The sequence below is a fragment of the Falco punctatus genome, assembly GCF_963210335.1.
Source record: "Falco punctatus genome assembly, chromosome: Z".
Taxonomy (NCBI): Eukaryota; Metazoa; Chordata; class Aves; order Falconiformes; family Falconidae; genus Falco; species Falco punctatus.
This window is the reverse complement of record NC_137586.1, coordinates 20,069,488-20,083,345: the sequence shown is the minus strand read 5'-3', so window position 1 is coordinate 20,083,345 and position 13,858 is coordinate 20,069,488. Positions and strand designations below refer to the sequence as shown.

Here is a 13,858-nt window from a genome sequence, read left to right as displayed (position 1 = left end):
CTGGGCACTCACTGCTGGCTCATGTTCAGCTGGCCGCCAACCAGCACCCCCACGCCCTTTTCTGCCAGGCAGTTTTCCAGCTCCTCTGCCCCAAGCCTGTAGCATTGCCTGGGGTTGTTATGACCCAAGTGTAGGACCCAGCCCTGAGCCTGGTTGAACCTCATACAACTGGCCTCAGTCCAACTGTCCAGCCTGCCCAGACCCCTCTGCAGAGCCTTCCTGCCTTCCAGCAGATCAACACTCCCATCCAGCTTGGTGTTGTCTGCAAATTTAATGAGGACACACTTGAACCGCTCATCCACATCATCGATAAAGATATGAAACAGAGCTGGCCCCATACTGAGCCCTGGGGAACACCACGTGTTACTGGCTGCCAACTCACTTTAACTCCACTCACCACCACTCTTTGGGCTCAGCCGTCCAGCCACTTTCTTTCACCCAGCACAGAGCACACCCATCCAGGCCATGAGCAGCGTTTCTCCAGGAGAATGCTGTGGGAGACCATGTCAAAGGCTTTACGAAGGTCCAGGTACACAACATCCACAGCTTTTCTCTCATCCCCTAGGGGGGTCACCTTGTCATAGAAGGAGATCAGGTTGGTCCAGCAGGACCTGCCTTTCACAAACCCATGCTGGCTGGGCCTGATCCCCTGGCTGTCCCACACATGCCACGTGATGGCACTCAGGATGATCTGCTCCATGACCTTCCCCAGCACCGAGGTCAGGCTGACAGGCCTGTAGTTCCCCAGATCCTCCTTCCTGCCCTTCTTGTAGGTGGGCGTCACACTGGCTGACCTCTAGTCTCCTGGTTGGCCAGAACTGCTGATAAATGATGGAAAGTGGCTTGGTGAGCTCTTCTGCCAGCTCCCTCAGTACCCTTGGATGGACCCCATCCAGCTCCATAGACTCATGTGTGTCCAAGTGGAGCAGCAGGTCACTCATGGTTTACCCCTGGAATATGGGGTCTTCATTCTGCTTCCCATTCCTGTCCCCCAGCTCAGGGGGCTGGGTACCCTAAGAACAACTGGTCTTACAATTAAAGACTGTGGCCAAGAAAGCATTATGTACCTCAGATTTTTCCTCATCCTTTGTGGCAATGTTCCCCCCAGCATCCAATAAAGGATGGAGATTCTCCTTGGCCCTCCTTTTGTTTCTAATGTATTTGTAAAAACATTTTTATTGTCTTTTACGACAGCGGCCAGCCTGAGCTCCAGCTGGGCTTTCACCTTTTCATCTCCCTGCATAACCTCACAACACCCTTACAGTCCTTCCGAGTTGCCTGCCCCTTCTTCCAAAGGTGGTAAACTCTCCCTTTCCCCCCCGAGTTCCAGCCAAAGCTCTCTGCTCAGCCAGGCCTGTCTTCTTCCCTGCTGGCTCATCTTTCAGCACATGGGGATGGCCTGCTCCTGCCCCTTAAGCCTTCCCTCTCGAAGGATGCCCAGCCTTCCCGGACCCCTTGGCCTTTCAGCACTGCCTCCCAAGGGACTCTGTCAACCAGTCTCCTAAACAGACCAAAGTCTGCCCTCTGGAAGTCCAAGGGAGCTGTTCTGCTGACACCCCTCCTTACTTCTCTAAGAACTGAAAACTCTATCATTTTGTGATTATTATGCCCAAGACAGCCTCTGACCACCAACCACATCATCCACCAGTCCTTCTCTAAACAGCAGGTCCAGCAGGGCATCTCCCCTGCTTGGCTCACTGACCAGCTGTGTCAGGCAGTTGTCTTCCACACACTCCAGGAACCTCCTAGGCTGTTTCCTCTCTGCTGTGCTGTATTCCCAATGGACATATGGTAAGTTGAAGTCCTCCATGAGAACAAGGGCTAGCAATCATGAGACTTCTCCCAGCTGCTTATAGAATGTTTCATCTGCCTCTTCAACCTGGTTGAGTGTTTTATGATAGAATCCCACCAGGATATCTGCCTTGTTGGCCTTCCCCCTGATCCTTACCCATAAACATTCCATCTTGCTCTTACCATAATTAATCTTGGTTTTACCATCATTAATCTCTAGACAGTCAAAACACTCCCTAACATACAGGGCTACCCTACCACCTCTCCTTCCTTGCCTATCCCTCCTGAAGAGTTTACAGCCAACCATTGCAGCACTCCAGCCATGCAAGCATGAAGCACCAAGCAAATATTATGTCCCTCCATCTGCCTTGAGCGGGACAGTGAGTCTCCCTCCCTCCCTCCCTCCCTCCCATCCTCGCCCTGCTCCACTGAACAGACTCCAAAAAGACATGTATAAAAGCTGTGGCAGAGATAACAAGAACTGAAGGAGTCATAGCAGGTGTTGAGCATTACAGTACCATCTGGGGCTGTCTAATTTCAGCCAAAATAGTCTACTCCTCAACTGCTCAGAAGGGTGGGATGGCATAGTTACTCAAGGTCAGGCAGGCAGAAAAGAAAGCAGAAGCTCTGGCTCAAGCCTGCAGATTGTTAGAGGAGCCAGCAAGATTGTAGCTATGCTATTAATTACTAGCCAGCATTAATGCAAGTGCCAGATCACATTCTTTCTCTGATTACTTTCACTGATGTATCATGATCTTGAAATTGCCCTTGACTCTGACTGTATGAGTCAGATTCCAGAAACGTGGCACAAACCACATCAGCAAACACAGGAAAAGTATTTTCCCTCCATATCCAAGGTTAAACTAAGCTGAAATACTCTTCAACCTTCCTCAGACAAAAGATGAAAATCTAAGGCCACAAGCACATACTGAAACTCAAGCACCTCTAAAGCCTACAGCACAAGGTTATAATGAACCTTTTGAAAGGCTGGCAAGAAAAACTTGCAGCTCTGTCCAGGCTTCACATCTGCAGTTTTGTTTGTCAAATGTCCCCTGAGTCTAGTGTTATTAGCTTATCTGTAGTCTCTATCAACTGTAACTTCTGAGGGAATTTAGGAGAATCCCTTTAAAATATCGCAACTGCTAAGTGTTTCTCAAGCAATGATCAACTAAAATGCACACATGTGGCTGGCTATGCTGTGACAGTTTGACTGGGAAAAACACCTGTAAATCCCATTAACAGATGACTGTGTTTGATTCTGGAACTACTCTATTGCTGGGAAAGTAAGAACAAATCAATAAATAATTTTTAAGGTATCTTTCTTCACTTGTTCAATCACACTTTAATAGTGAAGTGGTGAGGGTGATGAGGCTCATTTTGTTCTGTTCAGGTTATTTTTACAATGTAGTTGTGTAATTTTTATCAGGTAAATAAATGTGTGCAGACAGTGATATGCTAACCAACCACTTTGCACTTGTAGCTCACAAAGCTGAAAATAAAATATTATGACCCCAAATGAATTGCACAGATGAAGATGGGAATGGTTAGCCTGTTTCAGAAAGTAACTTGTGATTCATGCTACTGAATCATATAGCAGAGGATTTATCCAGAACAGATGATGGGTGCCAGGACCCTCAGTGAATGCCATGCCTGGCAACACTGCTGGTCATTCATACTGTCTCCTCAGGGGTCCAGAGACGATATTTCAGAAATAAAGTAATATATGCATTACCTATATGCCATGAGTGAGACTTTGAAAAACGTGAGTCTCTGCCCATGGCAGGGGGATTGGAAATAGGTGATCTTTAAGGTTCTTTCCAAGCCACACTATTCTATGATTCTATGAATCTATGATATAACTGCCCCTTCAATAAATGTACAAGTCATACTGATACCCGTGGGAGAAGAGTGAGTTCCAAATTCAAATGGGCAAAATCACATCTGAGTTTACCAGATTTTATTTCGTGTCAGTCGTATGTTTCTGAAGAGCTGAAGCCAACAAATTGAAAGCAGCAGGCAAGGACAGGGATGGACTTCAGGCCTACCCTACTGGCCAAATATAGGCTGAACACTTCGGAAGACTGCATCCTGTCCCTGTATCACCTCCTTTCACTGTGAACAGACAGCTTGGAAGTTTTCATTTCTTTGACTGGCTGAAGTTACATTTAATCATCAGTTCTTCTTTGTCCTCCCTCAAATAGACTTTATGGAATCAATTAATTTTAGGTAAGACAAATGTACTTTAATTATGTTCTCCACATGCATACTAGGTTTTATTTTAAAAAAAGAAAATAATCTATTTAAAGAGTGTAAAGAAATCTTGTACATAGTTCCCTGCAATACATGTTACCTTTGGTATTTGTAAATATCATGTTTATAATTCTGAGGGGGAGATATTCCTGTAATACTATGAGCACAAAAGCTTCTACGTATTCTTATTCTCATGTGTGTTGTATACTCAGACCAGCAGCTAACAATATGATTACACTGGTCATACAGCAGCCAGAGGCTGTCTGTATCATTCACTGTAAGCTCTTGGTGTTAATTCTCATAACACTAGAACAAGGTGGATGTGTTGTCTTGTAACTGCGGAAAGTATAAAACTCCAGTGCTACAAAGTCTTTTTCCATATATTCTGACATTATACCATGCTTTGCAAGTTGCACACGCAGGTTTGTTTGAGGCTTTGGATCCAGTTCTGAGTATCACAAAGCCAGTACTCTGTTGTGTCTCATCATTATAATTTTTAGTTTTGGTAATACATAGGAGCCACTGCAAATGGCGTCCCGTTAGACTAAGGCCTATACAGATGTGGGCTCCTAGGCAGCCCCTGCTTTTTTAAGTACAGTCTGTCAATTCAACACAGTAACTCCTCAGATTCTTTGGCATCATATCTTAGAGTTTTGGAAAGGTTCCCTATAGCTGATTACATATACTTCTTTAAACTAGATCCAAATGTCAGTGCCTAGGTTTAAAAGTATTGGGCCCTCTCCACAAAAGTATGCTTTATCACATATTATAGACATTAGAAAATAAATTATGCAAAAAACCAATGATATCATCTTGTCTCTCCCCATGAGCATAGGGTTGTTCTCTGCAATATATGTAAGGTAGCTTTGTTCTTCCTAGTTTAAATGCTCTCAGGCTTTCATCAGACTCTTTTACATTCTAATTTATCTTACTACTATTTTGAACTGTTGTCCTTCCTTCTAAGTAAAGAATCAGCATCTCTTTGTGTTCTGTGTTCTTGGGAAGTGCAAAAAATTCTGGACTTAAGTAGACAGAAAATCTAAATGGGTCTCAGGTGCATGCAACTGAAACTCTCTCAACCAGTTATGGTACCCAGCAGAATGCAAACATCTTGAACTCAAAACTATTCAGAGCAAGAAATCCATTATCTATTTTCTAGTAACTTCTTTAAGATGAGTTTTCTCCTTGTAGTTTTGTCTGGGTTTTTTTTTTACTGTACTCTGTGCCCATCATCTCTTCAAATTCAACAGATAAATTTGAATATACTTTGAATAGCAGTTGAATAGACATGATTACTATTAGTGCCTTTTTAATCGACTGGTTTAAAAAGCACTTCCATGTTAACACTCATGTTTCTACTCTCACATACCCCACAGCATCCTACCTCTGACCTTGGTCTCACACAGTCACTTGTCCTTCAAAGTATTCTGCTTCATGCACCCACGTGCCTTCCAGAAAAACCTAGTGGAGCAGACACCCACCCTAATTAACAAGAACTGTTATCTAACTAATCTCATTAGACACCATAATCCTGATTAAAATGTCCAGGTGGCCAACATTTAATGGGATGAGTAAAAACACGGATCCAAAGAAAATCTGCATTTTTAATTGTCCTCAAATAATAAAATAATTTTTTTACTTCCAAAGGCCTTCCACAAGTAGCGTTACCTAAAAAGAAAAGGAGACTTCACAATAGTTTTTATAGGAACTACACCATCTTACACGCCCTCAGTAGCATTTCAAATAAGCATATATTAGGCAGCAATCAATTGTACATATCTATCAGGTTGGCCACTATATGTGTGTGTGTAAATGTGTATGTATCATTGTACATACATAAATGTAGGCTGGCTGTCGTACTTATGAGATGCTTAGCAACCAGAAGATAGAAATACTGACTGGAACACTAAATTAGTTGCATCTTTTGTGCAACTAGAAGAATCAAAGTTTGAGGAGTGCTGTATCCCATGAAACAATTGCTATAACCGATACATAACCAATATAGTTGTTTCATATACATATATTTTTCATATATATATATACATATATATAAAGCACCTATAACCATATTGATAAACACTCTTTGAAACCTCTCTTGACGGCAGAGGTAAGAACAGGTGTCAATCTGTTAGTACCTCAACACTTTTGTTTCCAGCCTCTTCAACTTCACCTCTTGCCACTTTGGCTATGCTTGTTTTGGTACTGTGAACGTACAGTTTCTACTACGCAGTGCATGGCCCAGTGACTCCTGGGAGTATATCTGCTCTGTCTCTGATAACCGCTCTGTGAAATACTGTCTTCCCTGCTCAAAGCAAAATACAGCAGCAGATTGCACAGAAATGACCTTACTGTAAGCTAGGGTTTGCCAGTGTTTGCTAGGTAATTTTAAGTATGCTAAGCCTTCTAGCCTGTTTATAGTCTAAGAAAGAACTTTATCTTAACTCCTCTCTTGAGTACCCTCCTGTTAGAAGGAAAGCCAACCTGCTCTAAGATACTTCAGGGTCTTTCCAGCATCATGACAGATATTAATGGTACGTATTTTGTACTATAAACTCTGTCTGCTATTTTTCATGTGTTTTTAGTAATTACTGGCCAAAATTAATCACTGCCAGAACTCCATTTATTCAGCAGCTGACCCCCCTAGATAAATCTATCCATCAAGTTTAAGCAGCTGCTGTACCTGCTCTGGCTTAGCTCTACATTGACAAGTGGTCCTGAGAAAATGCTCATTCCCTTTGCTACACAGGTATTTATTTCAGGAAGGTTTGTCATAATTTACTTCAGTTTATCTCATTTCATGGTTCCCGGTTGTAAAACTTTGACAGAGAAAACGCACTTGTTCCTACTGGAAGGAATCACCATTTTGCTGTTCTTTACTATTGCAGGCATCCACCAAACTCAAAATATCTGCAGCGACTGATGGCTTAAGCAACATCAATGTACAAGTAGCCAGACCCAGAACCTCAGGGGAATGGATGTCCCTGAGCACTGCTGATAGAGATCTGTAAAATAAGGAGTACTGGAGAGAACAATAATCACTGTTTCTGAAAGCACAAGATTAGTGGGCACAAGAAATTTAACCACATCATTTAGGATGATGTAGAAGCCAAAAGTATTTGCAAGTCAAATAACACAACAGACAGACTGATGAGCAATAGATCCACTGATGACAGTTAGCTGTGATGCTCTGGACACGACCTCTAGCACAGTCAGTCTCTAAAGCCCTGATTGCTGGAAACAAGAAGGGCATACTACAGAAAGGTTTTTCTATATCTGCTCAGTTTCTATACTTGTCAGCACCTGCTGCTCACTGTTGCTGGAGAAGACATCAGAGCAGATGGCCTACTGCTCTCATAATACTGTAGATCTTGTAGTATCTTTGAAGATAAAGGCCGCCAGTGCCTTTGTCATCATGTAGTATGTATCAGACCTCACGAAGAACATGCAGACAGGTTCACAGTCTTTCAGCAGTTTCATTAATCAACCTAAGGATGCATGTTGATGTTCTTGGTCTTAATTTCAGACAATTGTTCCTGGCTGTAGAGTTTTGATGGAGTGATTTCCCATGGCCCCACTTGGGGTGAGTTCTAAATCTGTGATGGATTAGGCAGAGATCACTACAGCCATGGGGTGGACTGGAGCGGCTACACAGCTCCCCCCTTTGCATGTAACATGAAGTATGTGCCACACAGGAGGAGGCAGGGACAGTCTCCTGCTCCCTCTCCACCATCTGCCAGCAAATCTCCTCCTGGATTAAGCAAGTTCAGTAAAAGGTTGTCTGTTATCTGTCTTTATTTCATACAGATATCCTTCCACTACCCCTGCCCTTTGTCTGAGCCCACTGCAATATGCTTTTTGGTGACCTTCTATAACCTGTCTTGGCTTCCAGTTAAAGATTGGTAAAGGCACTACTGTGTGTATGTACAAATGCAATGTGTGTGTGTGTGTGTGTGTATGTGTACACGTGCATGCATGATTTTGCAAATCTCAGTAGGCAAATGACTGTAAACTGTTGTTTCTCTTGTTTGAATCGTCATCTAAGGGCACTATGTCTAACAAAATTTACCTGCTAAAATGCATCCTGGAAATTGTAAAGCTCCAGTCTTGCTTGCATAAATTTAAATCCCTGCATGGTCAGAGTTGTCTTAAAAGATTTATGTGTATTTATCACTTTTGGGAAAAAAGGTGTAAGAAAACTGAGAAAGTAGTTAATGACTGGTGTTTTAGAATAGCAGAATAATAAAGACCAGCTAAAATTTCTCATTCATCCATAGAGACTTATGACATTTTCATAATTTTCAGACACAACAATTTTGTGTTCATGCAGCTGTCAAGAAAGTTGTGGATTATAAACAGCCTCACAAGTCATGGCAACCCAGTTCTGAAATACAAAAATATATTTGCAAAGAACTTTCTTTACTATTGAGCCAACTTGAATGTTAACAAAAACAAAGCAAGCATGCTTTTTCACATACCTAAAAAATATCTTGGCCTATTCCATAAGACTAACTTTTCTAAAAATGAAGGTACTTCATTTTTGAATGGCCTTATCCACTCCTAGTAATATTATAACAACTAACTTAGGATTTACGGACTGCCCAAGTGACTCCAGTTAGGGAAGAAGAAGCTACACAACATGTGAAAGTATTTAGAAAGTAATTTCAAAATAATTCAAGAACAGAAACAAGCTCAAAGAACTTTAAAATGCTTCTGCCTTTAGTCAGTCACACAGCCAATCACAAAACCGTTTGCAGTCTTGTATGGTTCTTTCAAGGCTGTTCAAGCCTCATTGCAAGGTCTCCTTGAGGAATGAAGGAACGGGTCTGTAAGTTGTTTATTTTCAGTGCCTCAGTGCCTTTGTGCACTCTCCTCTAGCCATTGTCCTTGTGCTGCTGGATGCTACAGCAATGCCCCAGCATGGGGTGGGTGCATGGGCTGCACCCAGCAGGTGCTTCAGAGCAGTGAGGGCAGTGTGTGGCATGCAGCCCACGGGCAGGCGGGGGACATGCTCTTGTCCCCATATCGCACCCACCAACCAGTGGCAAGCAGGTGACCGGAGAAGCAAGTGAGCTTCCAAAACAAGACAGGCACTGTCTGGCAGTCAGAAAAAACAGAATTAATGGGGGCAGGGGCAACACTCACTCTCCTCTGTGTACTCCCCTTCTGTCCTGAACGTGCCGCAGGCATGTCGGCTAGGTAAAGAGTGCGCAGGCATGAAAACAGGCATGCTGTGGTAGCCCCTCTGTACAAAATCCATAGCCCCAGCGTCACCCTGGGAGCGCATGGGCCGGCTGCAGGGCACGCTGCCCCTGACCCCACCAGCCACCAGTGTGCCTACTGCCCCGCTGTGCCTGTGGCTCCGCTGTGCCTGCTGCCCCGGTGTGCCTGCTGCTGCTGCTGCTGTGCCTGCTGCCACCCATATTCCTGCTGCCCCAGTGTGCCTGCAGCAGCCCGTGTGCCTGCAACCCCACTGTGCCTGCAGCCCCGCTGTGCCTGCAACCCCACTGTGCCTGCTGCTGATGCTGTGCCTGCTGCCCCGGTGTGCCTGCTGCCACCACTGTGCCTGCTGCCACCCATATGCCTGCTGCCCCAGTGTGCCTGCAGCAGCCCCGCTGTGCCTGCAGCCCTGGTGTGCCTGCAGCCACCCATGTGCCTGCTGCTGCCCATATGCCTGCAGCCCCGCTGTGCCTGCAGCCCCACTGTGCCTGCTGCCACCGGTGTGCCTCTTGCCTGCAGTCACCCGTGTGCCTGCAGCCCCAGTGTGCCTGCGCTAGGCTGAGCCTGCAGGCATGGCATTGACATTGCTGACAGCTTCTGCCATGAAAGCTGCCTTCCTGGCCAGCTGAGACAGAGCAACGACGTTTCTCTGCCAGCCACATCTCCAAAGGCACTGTGCGTGTGCTCCTTTTGCTTAGCTAATACCTGCTTTCACTCTTTTCCCAGATTTTTTTTTTTTTTTTTACTTTAAGCATGCCTGCCCAGACTAAAAAACATTGCCCTCCCTCTGAAAAAAACCCGAAGTGAGGCAGTTTTGCTAGGAAGGTCTTTGCTTGTTTAACCTTTGGGGAAGCATGCCTAGTGTGGGCTCCACAGGGCAGGGAGGATTTGTGGCGTTTCATCTGTCACCTACTGTGCAGCGGGGAACATGGCACAGCACCCATTGGGCCAGGCAGCACAGCCCCCCTGCACAGGTGCTACATCCCCCTCAGCTACGGCTGTTTGAGGCACCCTCAGCACCTCCTCTTTTCTGCCCTCATGCTCCTATTCTTGCACATCGATGTGCATAATCCATTAATTACTTCTGACCAACTTATCTGGAGTTTTCAGTTACGTTTGTAGGGGAAAGGTTCCTCCTTGTGCTTATTTTTCCCACAGAGATATATATATATGTGCGCTATAGCAGACAGACACTCCAAGCTGAAAAATGTATGACTGCATTCATGTGATGCTGGGCTTGAGCTAACAAACCAGGCTTGTCTTTGTGTCAGAGCACAAACTAAGCAAGTTCGTGCCCGTCCATCATATGCAGAATAAGCACACAGAGTTTTCAAGTAGTCCCAAAAGGCTTCCAGTTTCTCTTGCCAGTTGAAGTATCCACATAGTTTAAAGCCACACTTTGACCCACTTGGATCATTTTGTGATCTCAGGGAAGGTCCTCTAAGTTCAGAAATTACTTCATAGAAAAGCCACTTGTCAGCAGCAAAGTACGTTTTCTACATTTCTGTTACACACTGATTCTGGAGATCACAGTAAGAAATGAGCAAACTTTACAACAGCACTCCTGCAAACATCCACTCAAGATTTAAAACCACACCAGTTCTATGAATAACTGATTAATATTATCACAATATTATTATTTCCAGTAAACTGGAATAGCAGAGCCTACGTGAGCAGACTGCAGCAGAACACAGCAATGTCCCAGTTTGGTATCTAACCAGTAAGGACACACTTGCTCCCATAGCCAGGATTGTGAATGACCCAGCAACAGCCTGCCACGGCCATTTGGAAGCCCCTTGCTAGTCCCAGGACTGCTAGCCAGTTGTGTGGCCCTGCTCTGGCCTTCCAAGCAACCTCTACAATGTACTTCACCTTGGTGACTTTTCCTAACCTTTTTATGTCTTGTCTAGGTAAACAAGGGGACCTCAGAAGACTTTCAGGTTGGGTTTCAGCCCTTCATGACACCATGGGAGCACAGGGTTTGCTTAGCCCTCCCACGACCACCATAATTTCACAGTTACTACAGTGGTTATTGTACACGTGGAGCGGGTATCCATAAACAGGTCTTCAAAGTCTGGAAACCACCCTGGCTACATCAAAGCAACAATAAATGCTGCTGAAATCCAGAGTCGCTGGGTTGCAGATTTGATGTACCATCAGCAACTGTACTAGTGTAAGTCTTCAAAAGGGTAATGTTATTTTGCCCAGTGCGCTTGGATTTTTTTCTGAACCTACCTCTGGTGCTTTGGCCTGCTTAGCTGCTCAACTTCAAATTCTGACAGTGAGTGCACTAAGTACTGATACCGTAAAGTCAGTCACGGAGAAAAACCCTCCAAGACTAGCATGCTCACAGTGCTGTAATAAAATATGTCTGCCTTCTAAGGCCTCAGATCTAATCTAAAGAATGCCTGCCTTCTAAAATTTCAAATCTAGTCTTAGAGGGTTTTTCTCCATGACTGACTTCACAATATCACTTTCTGGCAACCCAGGTGGGACACTGCTACTAAGCGTCAGCAGCTCTGTGGGATCACAGGAATTACAGCCAGCACCAAGGGATTCTCGGGGAAGACCTCTGATCCCTGGACCAAAGACTCCAAAGCAAAGTTCCCCTGGTCAGACGTAAGGCATTCTTTCTTGTCTGCGATACCTGCCCATAACTAAAGGTGAAAGTCCCACTGGGTTCGGTTATTGAAGGCTCTCCTGGAAACAATTTGTCTGCTAAAATTTCTGTCTGACATACTGAAGTGTGTGTGTGTGTGTGTGTGTGTATATGCATATATATGTATGTATGTTTTGTTGGGTCTTTTAAACATATATATATATAGAGAGAGAGAGTCATGGTTTAATGCTGGCTGGTAATTAAGTACCATGCAGCCGCTGACTCACACACTCCTTACCCAGAGGGATGGGGAGGAGAATCAGAAAGGAATGTGAAACTTGAGGGTTGAAATAAGAACAATTTAATAATTGAAATAGAATAAAAATGAAAAAACCCAATAATAATAACACTAACAGTTAAAATGAAAAGGAGGGAGAGGGGGGGAAGGGATGAAATCCAAAGGGAAAGGAGGAGAAAAAACAAGTGATGCACAACACAACAGCAATGACCAGCAGGCCCTGGCCAACCCCCCTCCCCCCCAGCTGGGACATCCCATGGTATAGAGTACCCTTTGGGCTAGTTCAGGACAGCTAACCTGGCTGTGTCCCCTCCCAATTTCTTGTGCCCCTCCAGCCCTCTCCCTGGTAGGACCTAAGAAACCAAAAAGTCCTCGATTTAGTATAAACATCACCCAGCAACAACCAAAAACATCAGTGTCCTATCAACAGAGCCAAAGCACAGCTAGCTACTAAGAAGAAAATTAACTCTATCCCAGCCAAAACAAGGACATACATATATATATATATGTATATATATATTTCTGTCTCATATATTACACTCTGAACATCTGAATATATTTAAATACATGTGCATTGTTATAAAACTTTAACTGCACTAAAAGAAAATGGGTGTTGGTCAGTCCAAAGAGCGTATTGTAAAGAAATATCTGTTGGGATGTATTTTGGGACACTGGAAACAAATAGGGGATGGTTCTGGGGGAAATGTAACTAAAAGAAACCTAGTTAAATACGGTAATCAGTGGTGGCAGTTGTATAAACTGGATGATGGAGAAAAATGGCCAATGAACAGCACTTTGAATTATAATATAAAGTTACAGCTGATGTTGTTTTTCAGGCAAGAAAAGAAATAGGACAAAGCTTTACATGCTGATACATTTTTCACTTTAAAGAACCACCCCGAATGGCAAAAAGAGTGTGGTAAAAATTTCCTTCCAGTGATACTTTTGTCTTGGCTTTGGAAAAGGATAAGAATAGGTCTTTGAAAAGGTGCTGCTCTGCTTGAAGTATAGGACAGAGATGTTTAAAATTGTATGAACAAAGAAAGAAGACGATTTAGAGTTAATGGTTGCTCCCCAGCAGAGATTGAGAGAGTTCTGACGATGATATTAATGTTGTGAGCAGCGTAAGAGAAAGTGGTTGCAGGCGAGCTGATGAAGCTGGTGTCAGGGAAAGTGGCTGTGAACAAGGACAGCAATTTAGTAGGGCAGAAGGTTTTAGCCCAATACAAGTCAGATGTGGGCCAATCAAGGGGAAGTTATATAGGCTTCCCTGCACCAGGCTGTGGGAAATGAAGGATGCATTACAGTGAGGGTCCCATTTTCAATAACAAACTTCAATAACTGGAAAGCAACCACTGGAAATTATGGGGACAACCCTGAGAAGGTGGCTAGTATTTTTGAAATAATGTTTAAAACACAGGATCCAGACTGGAAGAATATAGAGGTGATAATGTAGGTTTTGTTTGATAGTACTGAGAAGGAGATGATTTGTTGGACAGCTAGAATGAATGTGGAAGCTCAAGTTAACTCAGGAACTTCACAAGGAACTGTGGAGTATCACTTCCCCTGAGTTGGTCCAAACTGGAACCCAAATACTAACTGACCAAGGCAACCTTTAACTCAATATCAGAACTGGATTTTGTTTGGAATTCAAATGCTATGCCTAAGGCAATAAACATGTCTGAATTTTATGAGATTAGGCA

The 13,858-nt window shown here is 44.0% G+C and overlaps 1 protein-coding gene across 1 annotated transcript in view; it reads right to left on the bottom strand.

Annotated features, from left to right (window-relative positions):
* Window positions 1-13,858, bottom strand: part of IL31RA (interleukin 31 receptor A) — a 238,220-nt gene that overhangs the window by 49,517 nt on the left and 174,845 nt on the right. The gene's annotated exons all lie outside the window — the stretch shown is intronic.